Here is a 9,951-nt window from a genome sequence, read left to right on the forward strand (position 1 = left end):
GCCGGGGCCCCAGCAAGGGTCTTGCCGAGGAGCCTGTTGTCATCCCCGGCAAGGCGCTAGCCGGCGGCCTTGTGGTCTTCCTCGGCTGGGATCCCGCCAAGGGTTGTCGTCTCCTTAGTGCGTATCTGATCTTGAATGTCTTCACAAAGATCTGCATGCCGCCACGGGGATGTCTCCCGAATCCTTGCCCTTTGGGGGCAGTGGACTCAAGGGTGATTTGCTCCGTAGGCGCGGGACGAGTCGCCGCGGCAAGGGTCTTGCCGGGGCTGCTAGAACTGTCTCCCGGCAAGGATCTTGCCGGGGAAGTCTGCTTCGTCCCCTTTGCTCTTCGTGGTCTTGGCCTTGGCGTCATTCTAGTTCTCTTGAGCTTCGGTCTTACCCTGGCTCACCTCCCTTACCTTGGTTGGTGTGGTGGTATCCGCGGCTCAGACTCCCCGTGCACAGTTATAGGGGTACAAAAAGTGTACCCCTCTTTTTGTACACCGACAGGAGCCCCCGGGCCTGGGCCACACATAAGCGCAACGCATTGTTGGGCTAGGCCCAAAAACGGTGCGCGGCAGGTGGGGCAGTTTTTACCGCGGTAAGATTCTTCGTGCGCTGCGCTTCCCACGATTCCCGCGTGTGGCGCGGCGTGGGGGGCGCGTGTGATGTGGGAATGCGTGGGGTTGGTTCCCGCGGGCATGCGTCACATCGTAGTAAAGGGGCGGTTCGCGCCTTCCCCATAAACGGAGGGAGGCGTGGAGGCGCGGCCCATTTACTGAATGGGGCTGAGGCGCGGTCTTCAAGGCGTCCACTCCCCATGATCACGTGGTGGGGAGTGGTCGGCTCACCCGTCCCCCTCGGTTCTGCATGTCCGCCACATGTCTCCCATGCGCCTGGGGTGGCAAACGGTGGAGGCGGGAAACCGGGCCATCGCTGGTTGGGGCGGCGGGTCGGTCCTGGCTCCCTACGCCCTCCGTATCTTGATTGGCCGAGCGGGGCGGCCGAGCCCCAACCCTGATCCCTTATAAAGAGCGGGAGGGGGGGATGGCGTCCCGCATTCTTTCATCTTCTTCTTCCTTCAGCTTCTGCTCCTCCCTTCCATCCGACATGGAGAGAGGGAATCCCGATCCTTAAACAGTGGCGGCGAGGGTCGCTGCTCGACAACGCGTCCCTGCTTCTCCTGCACCTCCGGTGGCAGAGCCAGCCGTGAGGGGAAGGGGGCGAGGCCGGGGCGCTCGGGGAAGAGGAGGATGGGGTGGCGCGCTAGCATCACCTCCGCCAGCAGCTCCTCCTCCAATGGAGGGCCATGTTGGGGATGACCCTTGTGAGTTCTTCGTCAGGCTACGCCGGCCGCCGCACCGTCGCCTTCGTCTCCCGACTCCGTTTGCGTAGGAGATGGAGCTGGATCCGCCAGAATCGTTGCGGCTGCACATGAGGGGCTGCGGGATCAGTGGCACGCGGGTCCGCGTCGGCTTCCCCGCCCCTCACGTGATGTATCTTCGTCGGGGATGGAAGACATTTGCTCATATCCACCGCTTGACGGAGGGGCTCACTCTCCATTTTAAGCTGATGGAGGGTGGCCTTCTCTCCGTCAAGGTCTTCAGGTGCTTTGGGACCCGTGCAAGGTGCTGAGTGGAGAGCTCTTCTGATAGTGAAGACTCCTCCTCGGGCGGGAGTGACGAGGAGGACAGCGGCAGCGACGACAAGTGTAGTAGGCGGCAGGATGACGGGTCCGATTAGGTGTCGGGTGTCGCTCCGTGCGGCACCGGCGACCCCGTCATCCCCGTCGCCGGCTCCCTGAACTTCTCGGGGTCGTGTCCTTGGGCGGCTGGCGTTGGGAGGCTGCGGAAGATGAAGAGGGCGGGCGGCAAGGCCGTCAAGTCGGAGTACGCGGGCACCGATGCCTTCGACGTGTGCTGACGTCGTGCCGCCTCGTCTTGGAGCTCTGCTTCCGGCGCCGCCATCACCATCCAGCCTTTGGACGGCCACCAAGATGTTCTCTTGGTGTCTTCTGCCACCCCTAGCTCGCCTAGGCGCTCCTTTTGTCCTTTTCGCCTCCTTGACCGGCCTCCTGAGGAGAGGGACAAAAAAGGGATTACGGGCACCTTATCTCTTTTTAGTTTGCAAGCCTTCGGGCCTTTGTTGAATTTAAAACTTGTAACCCCATCATTCATGTTTTTCATTTCCTATGGACTGTACCTGAGTGGAATGTTTTTTTAATGAAAAAGGGATGCTTGTCGGGTCATTTGTTTGCGGGTGGAACCCACGACAAGGAGTAAATCCTTGATATCTTCAAGATAAACATTTCCTTGCCCGGCAACAGGCCTTGCCGTCTCCCCACTTCGCTCGACCTTCCTCATGCCTTTGGCGGAGGTAGGGATGAGGCGGGTTCAGGCTCCTTGTTTCATCCTTTCGCTGCCGCGACTACGACCAAACTTGGCCCCAGGAACGAGCCCTAGGGCCTAGAGTTAGGGGAGCACGGCAGCTTAGGGGAAAATGAGGTTTCACATACCTCGGTCCATAATGGAATGCATGATAAGGGATGAAGAACTTATCTGAAGCTGCAGTCCCCGGCAACCCTGGTTCGCCGTGGGTGAATATTTGCTCTTGCAGCCCCCGGCAATACTGGCTTGCCGGGGGCTAGATGCTGGTCTGTTCCTCTTTTTTTTCTCCCCAAGTGGTTCGGCACGGATATCTGTGTGTCCTGTGAACCAAAGAAGACAAGAGAAAGACAAAGAGACGCACACTCGACCTCTAAGCTAGGGGTTAGTCACCGCTAAGCACTATCAACCCTAACCAAGGACGAGACTCGACCTAGCATGCATGCTATAACTTAGGGCGCCAGCGCTTCATTTACTTATGCTCAGGGTCTGCGCCTGGCTTTGTACAAAGGGTTACATGCATCATCGGCAAGGCTCGTCCAAAAGGTGGCTCGCCGGGGGGCCCGGCAAGCCGCGCCTCACGGGTAAAACTTGCGAAGATGCTCAATGTTCCAGGAGTTACTCACCGGAATGGCATCTTCGGTCTCCAGGCGGACTGCGCTGAGCCTGGTGACTCGTATTACCCGATAAGGGCCTTCCCACTTTGGTGTAAACTTGTTGGAATTCTTGGCCGATTGATAGCGCCGAAGAACAAGGTCGCCTTCCTCAAAGCTTTGGGCATGAACCTTGCGGCTATGGTAGCGGCGCAAGGCTTGCTGGTAGCGTGCTGCTCTCACAGACGCGCGAAGACGATCTTCCTCAAGGAGCGTTGCGTCATCTTGCCGCAATTGCTCTTGCTCAAGCTCATCATAAGCGAGTACTCGAGGTGACCCGTATATGAGTTCCATGGGGAGAACTGCTTCTGCCCCGTATACCAGGGCAATGGGTGCCTGGCCGGTGGCTCGATTTGGTGTCGTTCTGATTGACCAAAGAACCGCCGGCAATTCATCAATCCAGCGCCTTCCACTCTTGTGCAGTCTGTCAAAGGTCTTTGTCCTCAGGCCTCGCAGTACTTCAGCATTTTCCCTCTCAGCTTGACCATTGCTTTGTGGGTGAGCAACGAAAGCGAAACAGACCTTGCTGCCGAGCTCTTGAATATATTGCATGAAGGTGTGGCTTCTGAACTGCGTGCCGTTGTCGGTGATAACCCTATTGGGTACACCAAAACGGCACACCAGTCCTTTAAAGAACTTGACGGCTGACTGTGCTGTGACCTTCCTCACTGCCTCCACTTCTGGCCACTTTGTGAACTTGTCGACTGCAACGTACAGGTACTCAAAGCCCCCGATAGCGCGGGGGAAAGGGCCCAGTATGTCGAGCCCCCAGACCGAGAAAGGCCAGGAGAGAGGAATGGTATGAAGGGCTCGAGCTGGCTGATGAAGCTTCTTTGAATGGAACTGACACGCTTCACACCTGGTGACTAGTGTCGTCGCATCCTGGATGGCGGTGGGCCAGAAGAAGCCTTGCCGAAATGCTTTGCCGGCAAGGGCCCTTGACCCGATGTGGGATCCACATATGCCTCCAAGTATCTCCGCCAACAGCCCCAGTCCTTCCTCTCGACGGATACACTTCAATTTCACGGCGTTCGGCTTCTTTCTGTACAGGACATCATTGACGAACTAGTACATAGTAGAGCGACGAGCTACTTTTTCCGCTTTTTCCTGCCCCTCAGGAAGTTCCCCTATTTGGAGGAATCGGACGGTATGCTGTGCCCATGCTGGAGCCTGGGGCTCGATGGCGAGGACTAAAGGCATTTCCTCCACTATCGGAGCGGCTGCCTCCATGGCAAGAGCTTGATGCTCTATCGGAGCTAGCTGTCCCGTGGCGGGCTCAGTGTCTCTGGCAACATCCTTGCCAGCGGCTTCGGGGAGCTCGGCGGGAAAGTACTTGCTGGGCCCTAATTTTATCCTCTTGTTTTGCTCTGTTGATGGATCAACGGATGGCTGAGTTAGCCAAAGCACAAAGGTGCCTGGTTCCACAGGTAGCTTGAGGGTAGCGCGTTTTGACTGCTAATCGGCGATATCATTCTCCGCTCGGGGAACGTATTTTGCCTGTATACTGTCAAAACGCTCTTCCATCTTTCTCACTTCATCGACGTAGGCCTTCATCAACGGGCACTGGTAATCCTTGTTGACTTGCTTGACGACAAGTTGCGAGTCACCTCTGATGACGAGTTTCTTGATTCCGAGGTCCGCCGCAATCCTAAGACTGGCAAGCAGCCGTTCGTACTCAGCCGTATTGTTTGTTGACACCTCCCTGGGGAAGTGCATCTGGATCACGTACTTGAGGTGCTCTCCGGTGGGCGCGACGAGTAGTACGCCAGCCCCGTCACCCTGTAAGGAGAAAGCTCCATCAAAGTACATGATCCAGTCGCAACTTGCCTCCTTGCCGGGGAGAGCAGTCTCTTGGGTTTCTTCGTCAGGCGTCGCGGTCCATTCTGCAATGAACTCCGCCATGACTCAGCTTTGAATTGTCGAGGTACTCTCAAACTTGAGGCCAAAGCTGGACAGTTCCAGTGCCCACTCTACGATCCTTCCCGTTGTGTCTGGATTGTGCAATATCCATTGCAGAGGGAGGCGAGTGACGACAGTGATTTCGTGCACCTGGAAGTAGTGACGCAGCTTCCTCGAAGCCATAAGAAGGCCGAAGATCAGTTTCTGCACACCGGAGTACCTCGATCTAGCCCCCTGCAGGAGGGAACTAACAAAGTAGACCGGGTGCTGCATCATTTTCTTCTTCGGCGGCACTTCAATTGGCTGCGTCGTCTCTGCATCGGTGGCATCGCGCTCTGTCACTGCTATTACCTCATCATCAATTTCTCTCTGCGCCACTAGTGCGGCGCTGACCACCTGGTTCATTACCACCAGGTATAGCAGCAACGGTTCCTGTGGCCTAGGCGCAACTAGTATTGGCACGGAGGAGAGGTACCTCATCAAATCTTGCAATGCTACTTCGGCTTCTGGCGTCCACTCCATCGGGCCCGCCTTTTTCAAAATCTTGAAAAAGGGAAGGGCGCGCTCGGCGGACTTGGAAATGAACCTGCTCATGGCGGCAACGCAACCAGCAAGCCGACACACATCCTTGACTCGCTTGGGTGCTTCAATCTGCTCTATAGCTTTGATCTTCCAGATTGGCCTCTATCCCACGCTGTGACACAAAGAACCCGAGAAGCTTGCCAGATGGGACGCCGAAGACGCACTTCTCAGGGTTCAGCTTGAGATTGATCTTGCGTAGGTTTGCAAATGTTTCTTGTAACTCTGATATGAGGGTTGCCCTGTTCTTGGTTTTGACCACTATATCATCCATATAAACTTCCATATTTCTAGGGAGCTGGGGTTCAAAACCAATCTAGACCGCCCTTGCAAACGTTGAACCAGCACTCTTCAACCCGAAAGGCATCTGTATAAAGCAATACGTACCACATGGGGTGATTAATGCCGTTTTCTCTTCATCTTCCCTTGTCATGAAGATCTGGTGGTAGCCGGAGTAGGCATCGAGGAATGACAATAGATCACACCCAGCTGTGGAGTCAACAATCTGGTCGATGCGCGGCAACGGGAAGGGGTCTTTGGGACAAGCCTTATTAATATCTGTGTAATCAATACACAGCCTCCACTTCCCATTTGCCTTGCGCACTACCACCGGATTGGCCAACCACGTTGGACGGAGCACTCCTCTTACCAAACCCGCTGCTTCCAGTTTCCGGATCTCCTCTGTGATGAACTCTTGTCGTTCCAAAGCTTGCTTTCTGACCTTGTGCTTGACGGGCCGCGCATGAGGACAGACAGCAAGGTGGTGCTCAATCACCTCCCTGGGAACGCCGGGGTTGTCGGATGCTTGCCATGCAAACACATCGACATTCACCCGCAGGAAGGTGACGAGCGCGTCTTCCTATTTGTCGTCAAGGGTGGAGCTTATGGTAAAAGCTCCTCCCGTGCCGTCCTCCTTGACCGAAACCTTCTTGGTTCCCGGCGGTGTGGCCCTGGACTTCTTGTTTCTGTCGGCGGAGCTCTCCGGCATGTCCTCGGCGGGAGCGCTACACTCCGAAGAGGTGCGCTTGCAGGAGTGGGTGCTTGAGGTCTCACCGGTCTTCTTCTTTTGCCTTCCCGGGGCTCCAACGGCAGGAGCAAGCGCCTTAGCAGTGGCGGCTGCTGCAACTGCTTGTTGGTAGAGTTGGTCAGCGCAAATTAGCGCATCCTTCTTGTCTGATGGGACGATGATGATCATCACAGGCCCCGTCATCTTCAGGGTGTTGTAGGCGTAATGTGACGCCGCCATGAACTTGGCCAGCGCTGGGCGGCCAAGGATCCCGTTGTAAGGCAAGGGGATCTTGGCAACGTCGAACACAATCCGTTCTGTCCTGTAGTTCAGATCATTCCCAAAAGTCACGGGAAACGTGACCTTTCCCTTTGGTTGAATTCTTCCCAGCTTGACCCCCTGAAACGTGCCCGTCTCTTCGAGGTCTTCATCAGGAATCTGCAATTTCTCGATCACGGCAGGCGAGATTAAGTTCAGACCGGCCCGGCCATCGACTATCATCTTTGTCACCTTGAGGTTGCGTATTGTTGGTGAAACCAACAATGGCAAGCACCCGACTGCAATAGTGCGATCAGGGTGATCCTCAATGTCTAAAATGATAGGTGTGCTGGACCACTTCAGCGGCCTTTGGGCATCAAACGACGGTTCCGCCGCTGTAACCTCACGCGCCCACTGTTTAAGCTGGCGGTGAGAGGTATGCAGTGAGGCGCCGCCATCGACGCACAAGGCCTCTGTAGCTTTCTGAAATTCTTGGTCACCAGACTCATCGTCCTCTTCGTGATCATCGTCTTCTGGCTTTTTGTCACGGCCCCGGGCGGGCCTCTCCTTCTATTTATCTTTGCCGCGACGGCCCGCCTGGCCGTCACGCTTCCTGCCGGACCCCTCAGCACCGTCCCGGCCTTTCTCCTTGTCCCGCCTCTCATATTCAGCCCTCTTCTTCTCAGCAAGGAGCTCAACCTGTCGGCAGTTCTGGAGATCATGGCCTTTGGTGCGATGGATCTTGCAGTATTGCTTGTCGGAGTTTCCTGGCTTCTCGGCAGCCGCCAAGGCCCGGCAGGTGACGCATCCGGCAATTTCCTTGCCGGGGTCATCTGCCTTGGTTTTCTTGGCGGAGCCGGCGTCGTCAGATCCCTCGACGAGAAGCACAACTTTACCTTTGCGCTTCCTGTTGCGGCGCCGGCCTTTCTTCGCCGGGGCGGCAGTATCCTCATCTGAGGAGTCGGTTTCCATGTCGGCATCTTCGTCGGGGTACTTCCTTTCCTCTTCAGCTCGGGCACATCTGTCAGCAAGAACATAGAGTTCTGCCACATCTTTCACCTTGTTCATTGCCAGTTCTTCGCGCATCTTGCGGTTATGCACGTTCTGATGGAACGTGCTGATGATGGCCGCAGGGTGAACGTCAGGGATATTGTACTGTACTCGGCTGAACCTCTATATATACTTGCACAGACTCTCACCTCCCTTCTGGGGAATGACATGCAGGTCGCTTGCTTGGCCATGGGCTTGGTGACCTCCAGTAAAGGCGCCCACAAACTCATGGCACAAATCTGACCAGGAGGAAATAGAGTCTACCAGCAAGTGCATCAACCACGACATGGCGTTGGGTTTAAGAGCCAATGGAAAGTAATTCGCAAGCACCTTATCATCGCGGGCTCCGGCGGCTTGCATCGCGATGGTGTAGATGCTGAGGAACTCAGACGGGTGAGTCTTGCCGTTGTACTTTTTGCCAACGTCAGGTTTGAAGGTGCGGTGAGTGGGCCACTGGAACTGCCGCGGCTCACGGGTAAAAGCCGGACAGCCTACCTCGTAAGGTAGGCCTCCAGGGCTCTCCGGGGCTGGGTGGTTCACAGCAGGCCCTGCTCGCCTGTCTGACTGGTGGCGCGCTCCGCACCGGCGCTCGATAGTGGTTCGGGCGTCTTCGTGGGCTCGTTCCCGAAGAACTTGGCGCTAGTCACAGTGGGTCCGTGGGTCAGACGATGCTATGGAGATGTCGTGCCCGCGACGTCGTGACGAGCCGGCGTCCGTGGTACCTGATTGGGAAGAGGTGAATGCACCATGGTCGCGGCGCCGCCGGCTATTCCGCCACTGGTCCGCGGGACTCCATCGGAGCGTCGAACCAAGGGCCCCACCGGACTTGGTTCGTATTTGTTGGCCACCGCAACAAGGCTTTGGATAGTGGCTCTCCGTTCGTCGAATTTCCCCGTAGTGGGAGGAAAGTCGAGGAGCAACTGCGCGCACGCCAGGGCCTCTGCTGGCGTCGGTGGCAACGAAACCTGCACGGATCGCGACGCGCATCGACTTCTGACCATGTCAGAAGGAGCTCTATCACGACCCCGTGGTCGCATGCCATTTTCACCAGCGCCTCGACGAGTGGGCAGGTCTTCTACGTCCCGGGAGTGGCGCTCGGGGCTCTTCCCGCGGCGACGCCCGGGATCTTCGGCGTGATTACGCCGTTCGTCGTGCGCTGCCTGGGAGGAGCGCGCTGTTGGTGCTGGCGTGGGAGTCTTGGAGGTCCTTGCGTCGCCTTCGGGCGGGGCGGCGATGACCTTGGAAGGCCCCGCTCCACCCGTGAAGGGCTGGGCTCCGCCTTTGGATTTGGCGACGTGTGGCCCGTTACCAGGCGCACAAACATCGCCGCCTCCCAAACTCCGGCTGCTGGGATGGTGCTGGTGTTCACGAGCAGCGCCCCGGGTCCTTTCTGCGACCGGTCCGCTGCTCGCCCGCGTCGGGACGGGTTGTCCGGCTTCCGACTGGCCAACCGCCACCGTCGTCTTCTTCTTGGGCGCCATGATGATGAAGAAGCGCCGAACTAACTGCTAAAGCTGATTCTCACAACTGCGCCCCCTACCTGGCGCACCAAAGATGTCGGTGGGAGCAACACCTATGGGATCACAAGAATCCCTACTATGGTTAGCGGGGCGCGGGGTCGTGAGAAGAGCGGATCAAACAGATAGCACACGGTTCGTTTATCCAGGTTCGGGCCGCGAGGATGCATAAAACCCTACTCCTTCTTTGGTGGATTGTATATCTGTGTTCTTCAACTAGCTATGGGGCGTGAGGAGCTCCAAAAAGCCGAATCCTTCCTCTGGTCGCCTCGGGTTGCCACAGTGGCACACAGGTGGAAAGGGTACAGTGCTGCGAGGTTATCCCTCGCACCACATGACAAGGCGCATTTAATGTGTCTTGCTTAGGTGTCGTTGCTTTATCAGGGACGGGGGAGAAACCTATCTCGTCCATCGCCGCTCCTTCTTGTGTCAAGACGCGCCTTGGCCAGCGATGCCTGCGATGCCATGTAGGTAGGCAGGCAGCTGAGGTGGTGCAGTGGTGGGTCTTCATGAAGATCTGCATGCCGCCACGCAGGTGCCTTCCCAGCTGGTTGGGTCGGCAGCTGCATGCATGCGGTGGTGGAGGTTTAGCCGACGTGGGCCTGATGGTGGCCCTGCGGGTGTCC

This window comes from Triticum urartu, chromosome 5A, assembly GCF_056163025.1.
Source record: "Triticum urartu cultivar PI428250 chromosome 5A, HENAU_Tu73, whole genome shotgun sequence".
Lineage (NCBI taxonomy): Eukaryota > Viridiplantae > Streptophyta > Magnoliopsida > Poales > Poaceae > Triticum > Triticum urartu.